The sequence below is a fragment of the Nannospalax galili genome, unplaced genomic scaffold (genome assembly GCF_000622305.1).
Source record: "Nannospalax galili isolate Female #2095 unplaced genomic scaffold, S.galili_v1.0 scaffold104, whole genome shotgun sequence".
In the NCBI taxonomy this organism is placed as follows: domain Eukaryota; kingdom Metazoa; phylum Chordata; class Mammalia; order Rodentia; family Spalacidae; genus Nannospalax; species Nannospalax galili.
This window is the reverse complement of record NW_008353596.1, coordinates 2,891,296-2,905,735: the sequence shown is the minus strand read 5'-3', so window position 1 is coordinate 2,905,735 and position 14,440 is coordinate 2,891,296. Positions and strand designations below refer to the sequence as shown.

The 14,440-nt window shown below is 47.3% G+C and overlaps 1 protein-coding gene across 1 annotated transcript in view; it reads right to left on the bottom strand.

Moving 5' to 3' along the window:
* Ergic1 (endoplasmic reticulum-golgi intermediate compartment 1) overlaps positions 1-14,440 on the bottom strand; it is a 117,129-nt gene that overhangs the window by 102,286 nt on the left and 403 nt on the right. The gene's annotated exons all lie outside the window — the stretch shown is intronic.

The following is a 14,440-nucleotide window of genomic DNA, read 5'->3' as shown; positions in this document are numbered from 1 at the left end:
CTGAGAGGTGCCAGGTCTAGTGCCAAGGACTTTACAGAGACAAGTTCACTGACTCCTCAGGATAGTCCTGGGAGTGGGAACAAGAGTCATCTATGAAAACTCAACATAATATAATTGAGATATAATATAATCCATATGGAGAGTTTTCCGGTAAGATCTGGCAGAAGGCAAGGTGCTACTCTAACCACCTCCAGCCCCCTTAGTACCGGCAAAAGCAACCAGACAAGAAAAAGAAACAGGCATTTATATTTGAAAGTTCAGCCACCTCTATCTGCAGATGACATGATTCTGTACCCACAGACCCAGGATTTCACCAACAGGCTCTTACACCTAAAGAATAGATTCAGTATAGCTGCAGGATACAGAATCAACTTATACCAAAATCCATGACATTTCTATGCATTTCTATGATCTACCTGAAAGAAATCAAGAAAATAATCTCATTTATGATAGTAAAACAACAACATGAATAAATTTAATACTGAGAACTACAAAATACAGATGGAAGAAATCTAGGAGGACACAAATGCATGATAGTCTATACTCCATGAATTATAAGACTTGACATTGATTAAATGTCCTTAACTACCTAAAGTAATATAGAGATTCCATGCAACTCCCATCACAATTGCAATAACATTCTTTACAGAAATAAGAAGAAAATCTAAAATTTGTATGAAACCACAAAATATTCCAAATAGCTAGGGCAATTTTGAGGGAAAAAAATGAAGATAGCACACTTCATGATATGAAATTACATTACAAAGCTACAGTAATGTAATCAGTGTGATACTGACACAGAAACAGACACAGAGACCTATGGACCAGAAATCCAAACACACACAGTCAACTCATTTTTGACAATGGCATCAAGAGGACATGACAGAGAAATATAATTTCTTCAATAAATGGTGTCCAGAAACCTGCATTTCTATATATAGAATAAAATTGACCCTTTTCTTATTCTATATATAAAAACCACCTCAAAGTATATTTTCAATAAGAACCAATTCTAAATGTAAGATCAGAAGCTATAAAACTCCTGGAAGAAACCACTGGCATTGGAAAATGATTTTTTGGACATCACAACAAAATATCAGGCCACAAGAGCAATAAAAAGATGATAACAGGTAAGACTACAGCAAACTAAAGCTTCGGTACAGAAAAGGAAAGAATTTTAAAAATGAAAAGGCAGTGTACAAATTCAAAGAAATATTTGTAAATCATATATCTGATTAAAGGATTAATGTTCAAGATTTAAAAGGGGGGGAGGGAGAGAGAGAGAGAGAGAGAGAGAGAGGAGAGAGAGAGAGAATGCAACTCAAATCAAAAAGTGGGCAAAGACTTATAGAGACACTTCACCAAAATTGACCAAAATAGCCAAGCAACATGATCAGGTGCTCAGCACCACTAATTATCAGGAAAATGCAAATCCAAACACCCTGAGATCCTGCCTCACAGCCCTTAGGAAGGAAGCCATGGAAACCAAATTATTGGAAGTGTAGGTGAGGGTGTGAGGGGAGAACCCTGGCACAGTGCTGGTGGGAATGACTACTGAAGCCATTATGGAAACCACAAAACCCAAAACAGAGTAACAGCCAGGTGTGGTGGTGCACCTTTAATCCCACATTTGGGAGGCAGAGGCAGGTAGATCTCTGGGAGATCCAAGTCAGCCTGGTCTACATAATAAGTTCCAGGCCAGCTGGGGCTACAGGGAGACCTTGTCTCAAAAAACCAAAAATAGAATGAGCATAGACCCAGCAATCTCTCCTAGGTGTATACCCCAAAGAAATGAAATCACCTGGGGGGGCAAGTATCTATACCCCCACTGCAGCACCTGCCACTGCAGCCAGCACCTGATGAAGGATAAAGAAAATGTGATGCCTAAGACACAGCAGAATATTATTCAGTCTTAAAGCAGGAGATTCCACCTTGGGTCAGAACATGGATGGACCAGAGGACATTATGTGAAGTGAAATAAGCCAGACAGAAGAAAAATATCTCACTCAAATGTAGAATCTTTTTTTTTTTAAAAGCAAAATACACAGCTAGAGAACAAAAGTAGTTACCAGGGTGGGGGTTGAGGTGGGAAATGGGGTAGAAGTCAAAGAATACAAAGTAGCTAAAACTAGTAACCCACAGGAAGATGGTGTAAGTATGACATCTTTATTGGATAACTACACTGTGTACAAGGCTTTGCTAAACAGGGTTACAGCTGCTCTTGCTATGGCCGGAGAAAGAAGGGGCAACTGCTACGGCTTGAATGTGGATGCACTTTGTCCTCAAAGAGTCATGTGAGGGAAGCTTGGTCCCTACAAGCTGACGTTAAAAGGTGGTGGAATCTTTAAGAGGTGAGGCTTAGGGGCCAGAGACATGGTTCAGCGGTTAAGAGCACTGGCTGCTCTTGCAGAGGACCAGGGTTTGGTTCCCAGCACCCACATGGCAGCTAACAACTGTCCTTAACTCCAGTTCCAGGGATGCCCTCTTAACTTTGATGCCCTCAACTCCAATGCCCTCTTGTGGCTCCATGGGCATTGTACACACATGGTGCACTTACATACATGCAGGCAAAACACTCATACACAAATTAAAAAAAAAAATTAAAAAAAAATTTTTTAAAGGTGAGGCTTGTCAGAAGGTCACTGAGGGTGCTGCCACAGAAGAGATTAATGTAGCTCTTGAAACCCCAGTCAGTCCTCAGCTGAAAGAGCCTTTCCCATCACTGTCTTTCATCTTTCCATGTGGCCTCTCCCCACTGCACATAGTCCAGTCATGATGGCATGAGTTGAAACACGATAGGGCCAGGGGACCCTCACAGAGCCAGCCCATGCTGTTCACACTTCAATCAGCAAACATGAGCAAATAAACCTCTTTTTTTTTAGAAGCAGCCCAGCTTCAGGTATTTCATTACATCCAAGGAAAACAGTTTGGGAGATGACAGACACGCTAATTTGTCCCACTATATAACCATTTTACTATATGTATATGTATGTATGAATCTCATAACATCATGTTATATACCTTAAATAAACACAAGAAAACATTTTTTAAAAATAAGGGGCTTGAGAAATGGCTCAGCAGTTAAGTGCACTGACTGCTCTTGCAGAGGAGCCAGCTTCGATTCCCAGCACCCACATGGAGGCTGTGAACCATCCTTAACTCCATTGCAAACAGTACCCCCAAACACATTAAAAAAAAAAAAAAAAAAGACAGGGCAGGGCAGGGCAGGGCAGGGCAGGGCAGGGCCAGACAAGTCAAAACTGAAGCACAGCACAGTTAGCACTGACTGCTCTTGCAGAGGAGCCAGCACCCACATGGCAGCTAACAACCAACAGTAACTCCAGTTCCAGGGGATCTGATGCCCTCTTCTGACCTCCACAGGCATTGCACTAATACACAAGCAGGCAATACACTTATTCACATAAAAAATAAAAATAAAATAATAAAGAAAGACAAGTCTCACTCCCCTTAAGACACTTCCCAGAGCTGAGTAAAATACCCAGTTCCAGAATGCTTTGAGACAGGCTCTCACTCTGTAGCCTATTGCTGACCTCATCCTGCCTCAGTCTTCCAAGTGCTAGGATCGCAGAGGTCACCACTCCTGGAGTCCAGGTTTCTCTTATAATTTGGTTCTTATACCCCTTGTTATTGGCTCCTTCCTACCCTAAGCCCTAGCAGTACCTCGCTCCCCAAAGGCTTGTGATGAAACAAGGTCATGACAGAGCCCACTCTCACAAGCTCCCCTCACCCGTGCCATCTTATCTGCACAGCTGGAAAATGATCCAGGTACCCACTGCTGCAGGGCTTACAGGCACAGCAGAAAAGGTGCTGCTCAGTCATGTGACTCACAGAAGGGGTTCTAGGCACTACTGGTCCAGTTCCTAGAAGAGGGTCCATTTGCAGCATGGGAGAAGAGAGGAAGGGCGGGGGCAAAAGGTCAGCATTATCAATGTGCCAAGCAGCTCTGGGGGCAGATGCTGCGGACACCTCGACAGCCCTTAACACTGTCAAGGTCATGAAAGCCAAGGACTGAGCTGTGGACCCCAACCACAGGGGATGGAAGGCACAGCCTGAATGCAATTTGGGCTCCCACATGGAGACTGAGCTCTCAAGGGACACTGGTAGAGGCAGGTGAAGCCCTAGCGAAGTTTGTCATTGTGTTAGCAAGCATGTGTCATCGTCACTTCCTGAGTTGGGATGATGCCATGTAGGTAGTGTGAGCATGGGGACAAGATGGGGCAGACGCTGCTCTGTCCTACCTCTAACTTCCTGAAAACCTAGTTTGTTCAAAATTCAAAATGAAAGTTCACTTGGTTTTTTAAAATGTCAGAACTAAAATGCAAGTCCCATGAGGCTAGGGGCATGGCTGTCTACAGCCCAGCTTCTGGATCAGAGCCTGGCATACATCAGGCTCTTGTGCCCAGTGAGGGGTTACTCAACACACCCAGCTGATCTCAGCCCTGTGAATGGGGCTCTGGAGGTCAGGCTGCCTCCTGCTCAACACAGGAAGTACTGCATCCCTCTCTGCAGCACCTCAGCACAGCTCAGTTGGTAACTTCCTGCCCACAGATACCCACAGTGACAGGAAATGGTCACTCAAGCTTCACCCAGACACACCCCAACAAAGCTTCTATGGCAACAAGTAATAAACACAATCAAGTAGATGACACTGGGGTTTCTGTGGAGTCACCCCAAGAAAATAAGGTGATAACACACCTTCCAGACCACAACATCATGTTGACAAAGCCAGCTCTGACATCAGACATACATGTGCGTCTCTGCTGTGTCATCTGTCACTGTGGGACCCTGGCCGAGTACTGCCCCCTTTCTATGCCCAGTATCCTTCCCAGGCCTATAAGGAGAGGTAACTCCTCCCTGACTATGAACTGAGGCAATTCATGGTGAACCTTTGGCCTAGCCCTAGATGCATGTTGGTGCCAACGCAGCACAGCCCCAGGGTGCTAGTACTCACAGACCTGGAGAAAGGGCACGTCCCTCAGGAGAGAGTTAGCCAGCCTTGGCAGTGTCCTCCAGTGCTGCTCAGAGGGTAGCTGGAGGCCCAGTCCCAGCCCTCAGCTGAGTCAGCTTAGGGGCAACAGGGCCCTGAGGTTGCCTCTGCCTCTGGCCAGAGACCAAGACTCCAAGGGCTCTACTTAGTCCTGTCCACCAGCAAGCACATGCCAGTTACACTGGTTGGAGAGTGTGTGTGACACAGGACTGCACACTGCCAGTCAAGCTATCGTGGTCCTCAGAGGTCTGTCTGGCCTACCATGGTGGGTAGCAGAAATCAAACTGGAGTCAGCTGCCAATCATTTGAACATAATTTTTTTTTTCAGTCTTTTTGAGACACGGTCTCCCCATAGCTCCAGAGGGCCTGGAACTTGCTATGTAAACTAGGCTGGCCTCAAACTCACAGAGATTCACCTGCCTCTGCTTCCCGAGTGCTGGGATTAAAGGCATGTATCACCATACCCAGCTAATTTGTACTTAATTTATAAGATTTTCATCATCTCTTGAAAGACTAGGGAATCTGGGACCCACAGAGTCACACTGAGGCTACCTTTACCCCACAGGACACTACTCTCCAGCTGGCCACAGCTACAAGCTGCCCAAATCACTTCCAGGGCTCAGCTCGGCACCTGGAGTATGTCTGGGTGATGCTTCCTCTCAGGTGAATGCACTGGTGCCTGACATCTGTGTCCTTGTAGGTATGGGATCCAACCCAACCACCCCAGAGGCTCTCAAGGGTACGTGTCCCTGGCCTTACACAGCCAGGGCCTTTGCTTTCCCATGGTTACCCACCACTGGAGTCCACGAGGCCCAGTGAGAATTCGGAAACTAAGCTGCAGAGCAAGGGTGGCAGGACAGAAACAGGCTTACTCAACAGGAGCTTGGCACAGCCTATGGGGAAGGAGGAGCACCCCAACCTGCAGATGAGGAGAGCTGAGGTAGGTACCCTGACCTGGGTCCCCCAGCTAGGGAACAGTGGGGAAGGATATGTGAATCCTGAGAGATGCCTCACGGGAGGGGCTGATCCCAGGGTGGCTCAGGGGAGCCTGTGCTCAGTCATCCTCTGCAGCATTACTAATGGAGAAGAGCATCCTGGGGAGGGGGGGTCAGGTTCAGGCCCCTATTATGTCACATTCCTGGAAGATCTGACATTATCTATACACCAAGAATGAACACTGGAACCCAGCGAGACATCAGAGTGGGCCAAATGATACCAGGACTCAAAAAACTCTCAGGGAATATTTTGGATAAACGCTACACAATGGTGGCTTCTGACATGACCTCATGGGGATCCATAAGAACCAGCAAGTCGAGGTGTCTGGGAGGCAGAACAGCTTTGTGGCGAGGTGCTGGGCTCTGGAAGTCCAGCCTTGTACCTTCCTACTGTAAAACCAAATCAGTAGAGAACAGTTAGTAGAGTGAAAAGGCAACCTAGGGAATGGGAGAGAATATTTGCACACCACAGGTTTGATAAGGAATTAATACCCAAAATATATAGGGAAATCCTTCAACTCAATAGCAAAGGAACACACAATCCAATTAAAAGTACACAAAAGGCCTAAATAGACACTTTCACTACAAGATAAACAAGTGGCTAGTTTATGAAAAGATGACTAATCACCAGGGAGATGCAAGTCAAAACTACCTCACACCTGCTGGCCTATTACCCAGAAAACAAGACACGAGGTGTTGGTGAGGAGGTAGCAATAGGAAGGCCTCACACACCACTCCTGGGACTGTAAAATGGTGGGGCCACAGTGGAAGTTGAACATAGACCTACCATATGATCCAGTCCATTACTTGGGATTTATCGCTCCAAAATTGAAATTAGGTACTCTCAGACATCTGTACATCCATGTTCATCCCAGCACTATACACAAGAGCCAAGCTGGGGGAACAACCTAAATGTCCACCAAAAGATGAGCAAATAAAAGTGCTGTGGGCATACAGCAGAATACTATTCAGCCTTTAAAAAGGCCGGGTGTGGTGGCACACACCTTTAATCCCAGTACTCGGGAGGCAGAGGCAGGCGGATCTCTGAGTTCAAGGCCAGCCTGGTCTACATAGTGAGTTCCAGGACAGCTGGGACTACAGGGAGATCCTGTCTCAAAAAGACTAAAAAAAAAAAAAAAGGAGGAAACCAGGGCTGGAGAGATGGCTCAGTGGTTAAGGGCACTGGCTGCTCTTACAGAGGACCCAGGTTCCATTCCCAGCACCCACATGGCAGCTGACAACCATCCTTAACTCAATTCCAAGGGAATAGGATGCCTTCTTCTGACCTCTTGGGCATAGCACTACATGGATTCACTTACATACATGCAGGCAATACACTCATACACATAAAGTAATAAATAAAAATATTTTCAAAAGGAGGAAACCCTGTCATTTTGACTAGATAAATAAACCTAGAAGCCACGGGGCAGAGACAGCATGATTCCACTATATAAACTCTCAAAAATAGGCAAGCTCAAAGAAGCAGAGAACAGGGGTTGCCAGGGGCTGGGGGAACTGTTCAGTGGGCATGGGTTTTAGTTACACAACATGAATACCTTCTAGTGATCTGTGACTGGACACAGGGCCCACAGTGAACAATGCTATACTATGCAGTAAAATCTCCTAGGAGGGCAGATCTCAAGTGACCTTCCTGCAGTTCAAATTCTAATTCATATAGGCAGACTACAAAGTGGTAGAGTAAGAGTCTGCTAGGGTACAGGACCTGCTCTGTATCCAGATAGTGGTCATGATGTCAAGATAAACATATCTTAATTTCATTGTAAGTACACCAAAAAAAGTCAATTTTGCTGTGGGGTAGATCATGGAAACAAAACAAAACAAAACAAAACTGGGGCTGGAGAGATGGTTCAGTGGGTAAGACCAGTGGCTATTCTTGCAGAGGACCTGGGTTTGGTTCCCAGCATCCACATGGCCCCTAACAACCATCTCTAACTCCAGTTCCAAGGGATCCCATACCCTTTTCTAGCCTCTGCAGGCATTGTACATACATGGTGGACCTACACACATGCAGGCAAAATAGTCATGCACATAAAATAAAGAAAAAAAGAAAGAAATGAAAATAAAGGACTGTTGACCAAATCTATCTCACAGGACTGGTTTTAAAGCCAGTGATTGACATGCCTGGCACGGTGCTCAGCACACCGTGCTTAAGCAGCATCAGGCAGTGCCAACAACACCAGCATGACTTCCTTCCTTTCTTCCAAAGAGATCCAAGACCCAGCCCCAAGTGGGAATAAGAAGGGATGCTGCAGGGGCCACTGAGACTCAGCACCCACAGGCAGCAAACAAGCTGCCAGGTGGGAGGAGCCAGTTCACTCTGGTTTCCATCCACATTTCCCAGGGCTGGTGTTAAGCATCTTTTCTGCCCCTGGTCTGTGTTCTTTGACAGCTGTATACTGAGGTCCTTTGTGCATTTTTAAAACTGGGTAATGTGGTACAGTTCCAAACAGATATGCATATTATACATACATATCTAGGGTCTGAGTTCACTTAATTCTTCTGAAGTTTAACTACAGCAGAGCCTCTCATCTTAGACAGGGTTTCCACCACTTAGATAAACAGAACAGCTAGTTCATTCCAAACAGCTCTTGCTTCCTGTCCAGCTATGCTTCAGGCAGGTTCCAGGCTGGTGTTCAAGGATGGGGAGATTACACTGTCAGATGTGCCTGGTCCCCAAGGGCTCCTTGATGCACCAGCCGTTGAGACCCAGAATTTCTGGTCGATCTTCATGGACGTAAAACAGGCCCAGTACTGCTCACTCCCAGGGTGCGCCTCCTCCATAACCCCTGCTCTGGGTAGCATAGGAGCTCCTCCAGCTCCTCCCAGGGGCCACAAAATTGAAGAACAAATATATAGCAGTGTTGGAGGGTTTTCCTAGCCTATACTTTTCCCTCATATATAACCAACATAATTAGGTTAATAGACCTACAAGCTAAAAGTTGACAACAGACAATTAGACTAATTACCACTTCCTTAAAGGATCAATTAGGGCTGTGCTTCCCAAACTGTGTTGTGAGAAATAGTGCCAGGCATTCCACAACAGGGCTCCTTAGACTATACATCTGGTGCAAGCTGGGCTAACCCAAGAAACATTGGCTTTCTATGCAAGACTTCACACAGAGCCTTGAGAAATGCAGCCAATGTGGGAGAGACAAACACAGGCTCAGAGAGCTATAGGATCCAGCCAATCCCTCAGAGCAGGGCTCTGTAGAACTTAGTAGGTTAGGAAGTTGCAGAGGAGCTTAAGCTCCTGTCAGAATCAGGGTGGGCATGGAAATCCTGCATGTCCCACAGGCTCCCCGAGACTTTGAAGATCAAGGATGTAAACAGAAAAAAACAGATCCCACCAAGGTGTAGTGGCCCACAGCTATAGAACCACCACCAGAGCAGCTGAGACAGGAGTATCTCAAGGTCAAGGCCAGTCTGGGCAACTTCATGTGATCCTGTCTAAAAGATCAAGCCAGGTATAGTGATGCATGCCTTTAATCCCAGCACTCGGGAGGCAGAGGCATTCAGATCTCTGTGAGATTGAGGCCAGTCTGTTCCAGACTCAAAAAGACCAAAAAAAAAAAAAAAAAAACCAACCAAACAAACAAACAAAAAACACTGGCTAAAGCCCTGGGTTTGATACCTAGTAGTACTGGGGAGAGATGCTTTTATGGGCCACTGTAGAAGTAGAAAAACAGGCCACTTAGGAAAGCTGGGTGGTGCCAAAACTCTATTCCCCAGCCTTGCCCACCAGGACTCACACCCTGCTTCCCTGGGGATTTAGCTTGCTTGTCCTTGGCTCTTCTAACTTGGAGCAATCCTGCTCAGCCTGAGTTGAGTATCGGACTCATTTTCAGGGCTCTAGCATACAGCTAGTGCATGCTTTCATCTCCTCAAATATGCCGCTGTGTGGCCAGGGTCCAGGCTTATTGATTTGGAGGTATAGGACAAGCCTCTTCCCAAATACTTTCCTCACTGAAATCAAGAATCCAATTGTCCTGGGAGGAGGGATTTTCCAGGTAAGCAGGTGAACACAGTTGTCAGGGCCAAAGCATTAGAGGTCAACAAGAAAAAGCCTGGGCCCTCCAGGATGATGGAAAGCAGTGTGGGGATGTTAGCAAAAAATAATTATAGGGGGCTGGAGAGATGGCTCAGTGGTTAAGAGTACTGACTACTCTTGCAGAGGACTCAGGTTTGATTCCCAGCATCCACATGGCGGCTAAGAACCATCCTTAACCCAGTTCCAGGGGATCTGATGCCCTCTTCTGACCTCTGAGGCATTGCACAACACGGGTGCACTCATATACATGTAGGCAATACACTCATCCACATAAAATAATATTAAAAAAATAAATTTAAAAATAATTTAAAAAAATAATTATAGGGCCAGGTGTGGTGAGGCATGCCTTTAATCCCAGCCCTGCAGCAGGGGAGGGGTGGGGGAGGCAGGACAGGCAGATCTGAGTTTGCGATCAGCCTGGCCTACATAAGGAATTTTAGGCTAGCCAGGGATGCATAGTGAGATTCTGTCTACAAAAAAAGAAAAGAAAAAATAATAATAATAGAAATTTCTAGAAGTAGGTGTCAGGGAGTGAAGAAAAGGGAGGGAAAGGAAGAAGAGCATGTGAGTGCACACAGACGGTTTAGGGTTGGTATGAGCATTAGGATTGGGGAGGAGGGAGGCAAAGAATCCAGTTAAGACAAGAGTTCGCTTCTCTCTGAATTTAGTGACTGGGAGAGGAAAAGCTTTCAGCCCAGCGGACTCTGGAGTTCTAGAAGCAAAGGGCAGAATGGCAGCTGCTCCTCCTGCAATGGCCTTGTTCCTGAACTCTGCAGCACCTCAGTGGGCTCAGCAGATGGCTTCGGGGCCTGCTTCGCAGGGAGAATTCAATCAGTCACATCTCTAGGACCCCTTCAACGCTGTCTGGCACTAGTAAATGTTCAATTAACTCAAAACCCTGGCTTTTGTTCTGCATTCTCCCTCTGGTCTGAATTTCCCTGTTTTTATAAACTTGTAGAGAAGTACCTGTTCCCGGCAGTCTCCGGTTCCTTCTGGAACGCAGAGCTAGAAATGCAGGTAAGCCAGGTATTATGGTGTGCACCTTTAGTTCCAGTAGTTGGGAGTTCAAGAGTCCAGATTTAGCTTAGTCCCCATCCTGAAAGTACCCTTTCTCAATAGAGCTCAACTTTAATTTCACACTGGCCCCCAGGAATCCATATCTGGTATACTGCAGGACATCTCTCTGGCCCAATTGCCCACCAAGGAGGCAGCAGAGGTTTCCAACTCTCCTTGAAGTGAACACATAGAGGCCCCAGGAGGCTAAGTCAAGTGTCCCAGGGCACAGCTGGACAGTGGCAGGGGAGCAGCACCCTTAGGATGGGGTTTCAACTTGAGGACTGCCATCGTGGGAGAGCCAGTCACTGCGCCTCTTTCCTGAATGAAAGACCCAGGCTCTAGAACTGTCCCAAACTGTTCTTCTCTCCACTGGAGGGGGAGGCTGTGCCCTGGAGTGGGAAGTGTCAAGGGCCACTGCCAGTGGCCAGCCCGGAACTGGGGACAACACCCACGGATCTAAGTCACAAAGCCAGTTCCACAAGTGCAATGTTCAGTTTAACAGGAACAAAACAAACACAGTAATCATTAAATGCCCAGGGTCCCCTCATACCCACACCCACTGCATTCAGCCTCCCCCCTCAACCCTTAAAACTTAAAAAGGGCCAATTCAAACATGAAGAGTGGGCTCTGGGGTGTAGCTTAGTGGTACAGAGCTTGCTTAGCATGCACGGGGCTCTGGGTTCCATTCCTAACATCAAAAAAAGAGAACTAAGGATGCAGAATTCTCCACCAAGAGCTGACATACGTTGGCTCCCTTGACAAACTGGAAAGGCACATCCAAGGGATGACTCTGGCCAAACAGCATTCTAGATGTTGGAGATACAACCATGAATGAACCAGATACAAATCCTTATGCTTCAGAGATTGGATACCAATGGGAGGGACGAGAACAGCAAAATAATTGGGGAATTACAGAGTGGTAGGAGACCACAGGTGCCTCACTGAAAGAGTACAAATAATGGCCAGAACTTCCTGGTGCACATTCTGTGTCTAATACTTCACATACACCACCTGGTCCCTCATATGCAGATACTGGTAGAGCCCATTTCACAAACTGGTAAACACCTGAGTTAAATAAGTTGCACAGCCTTATGGAAGAACAACAGGAAGCCTGGTTTCCCCTTGGTCTTGAACTGGCAGCCAGAGGAGATGTCCTAATCATTGTACAGCCCTCTGTAGTCCCCACCATTAGAAGACATGACAGGGACCCTCCAAGATTTCTTATTCCCCCAAAAGCTAAGGCTTCAGGGCCAATAGCCCAAAGCATAACCCCAGCTTTACCTATACACAGGGCAAAGTGCTTCCACTGGTCAGGTCTTCCTCCCTGTGGTTTAAAAGAATCTCACCCCATCTGAGGTGACAAGGGGATGGATGTCAAGTTTGTTTGTATAGCGGTGGATGTTCCTTGCACACTAGCTCTTAGGATCCAGCCACGTGACTCCCCACTTCTCCTGGAATGCTAACAGCTGTGCCTTGTACCAGCCAGCTCACAACAATGGAGCAAGTGGTAGAGGGCTGAGCATGGTGCAATACTCAGCAAACTGATGAGCGGACCCAGAAGAGTGGAAGGTGTGTGGAATGATGGAACCTTCCTTCACATTGAGTCCTGGAGCACTGTTGTGTCACAATCTGAAAGAGGACAGATTTGCTGGATGCACAGCTCACCCTCCACAGGGCAACCGTGCAGTGGTGAATCCATCCTTACTGCTGTCCAATGAACCCAAGCAATTGAGGGACTTAGACCCACATTTCATGGGGACTCTGTGGCACCTGGGCACTCAGGTCCTGCAGCATGCCCTTGGAGACCACAGGACAGGAGCCTCTCAGAGTTGAGGTGTGCTCTTTAAATATTAATGTCTTAAACTGGCTAGTGACAGGTAGCCCCTGCCAAGACCAAAGGCAGGAGCTGGCTGGCACCATCTATTTTCATTTTACCTTACCTGATCCCTAACATCCAAGCTTGCCCTGTCCTTGAAGGAAAGGATGGACGGTGAAATGATTATGTGATCAGAGTGGTGATTTCTCCAACAAACTCAAAATCACTAGAACTTATAGAATCATGTAAAGGAGAGGGTCAAGAACCTTTACTGTCAGCCCCAGGAGAGGAGGTTTGAGGGCCTTGGGGAAGATGTGCCCACTGCAGCTCATATCAGGACTGCCCCTGAACTCTTATCACGGAGGCTCTACAGTCAAAGCTGCCCTTGCATCTGCATGCATTGTCTCAGGGCCCAGGTGCCAACCTCAAGGCTGCCTCAAAGGAGCAGGAAGCTGGCAGACATTTGCCAGATGGTACCAGTGTTCAGGACAGGCTAGAAAAACATGTCAACTGGTCAAGGGGTCTGAGGCTGATGCCCTCTCTAGGCTAGAACCCAGCACAGCTTGCCCTTGTACCATGAGATGACAGCAACCTTAGGCACTTTCTAGGCTGGCTGTCACTTTGCCCTGCCTTCACACCAGTAAGAAGGGACAACGCAACACTGTGACAGGTGGCAGAATCCCAGTCTGGCTGTGGAGAACACTCAAAGAGGGCCCCTCATCCACCAATGCCCTACTTCTGTGTTGCTGGCTATGCGACTGGGCTGTGGATGCCACCTGGAAGGATAGGACCTATTTTTGGCTCCAATTTGCAAGAGGTGAAACAGATTCTGAAAGCTTACAGACACCTGCTGGGGTGAGGCAGCTGGGAAGTAAGGGGGCAGCAACCTAAGCCTTAGCTTCTAACTTCTAGAATATACCAAATGGCTGGATGGAGGAGCAGAGTCAGGACTCTAAATCTAGGTCTTCCAAAGCACCTCTCTACTTTCCTAGCCTCGGGCCCAGGACATCCACTGAGCTTCCTATCTCAAAATGTGTCTGATGGGGAACCCCTTCCAGGCAGGCTTCTAGAAAGCCTGGCCCTGCACAACAGCATACCAGGAGGAAGCGGACCCTACAAAAGTAACCACTGTGGTGACTGCAGAAAGCCTGGCCCCTCTGCAGAGCTCTTCCCTAGGCTCCCAGCCTGGTCCCCTTCACACACTGTCCTCATACCCAGAGCAAATGGACAAGGCTAGGGGTTAAGCATCTGGTGGGCTGGGGATGCCTCAGGCTCTGAGCACCTAAGCCTCTCCAGCTGCTGCCAAACTGGATAGGGCTACAAGCCCTGTGATCATCCCGCAGTGCAAGGCCAGGCGCCGGGCCCCACCTGTCAGCTGGGGTGGGGTCTATTAAGGATGGCTCCAGAGAGAGCGGGCGGATGGTAGCTAGCTGTTTCCGTCTGGAGTTGGGAGGAAATTTAGCTCCCAGGTTGGGGGAAGGGGGATGCAAGGTGTG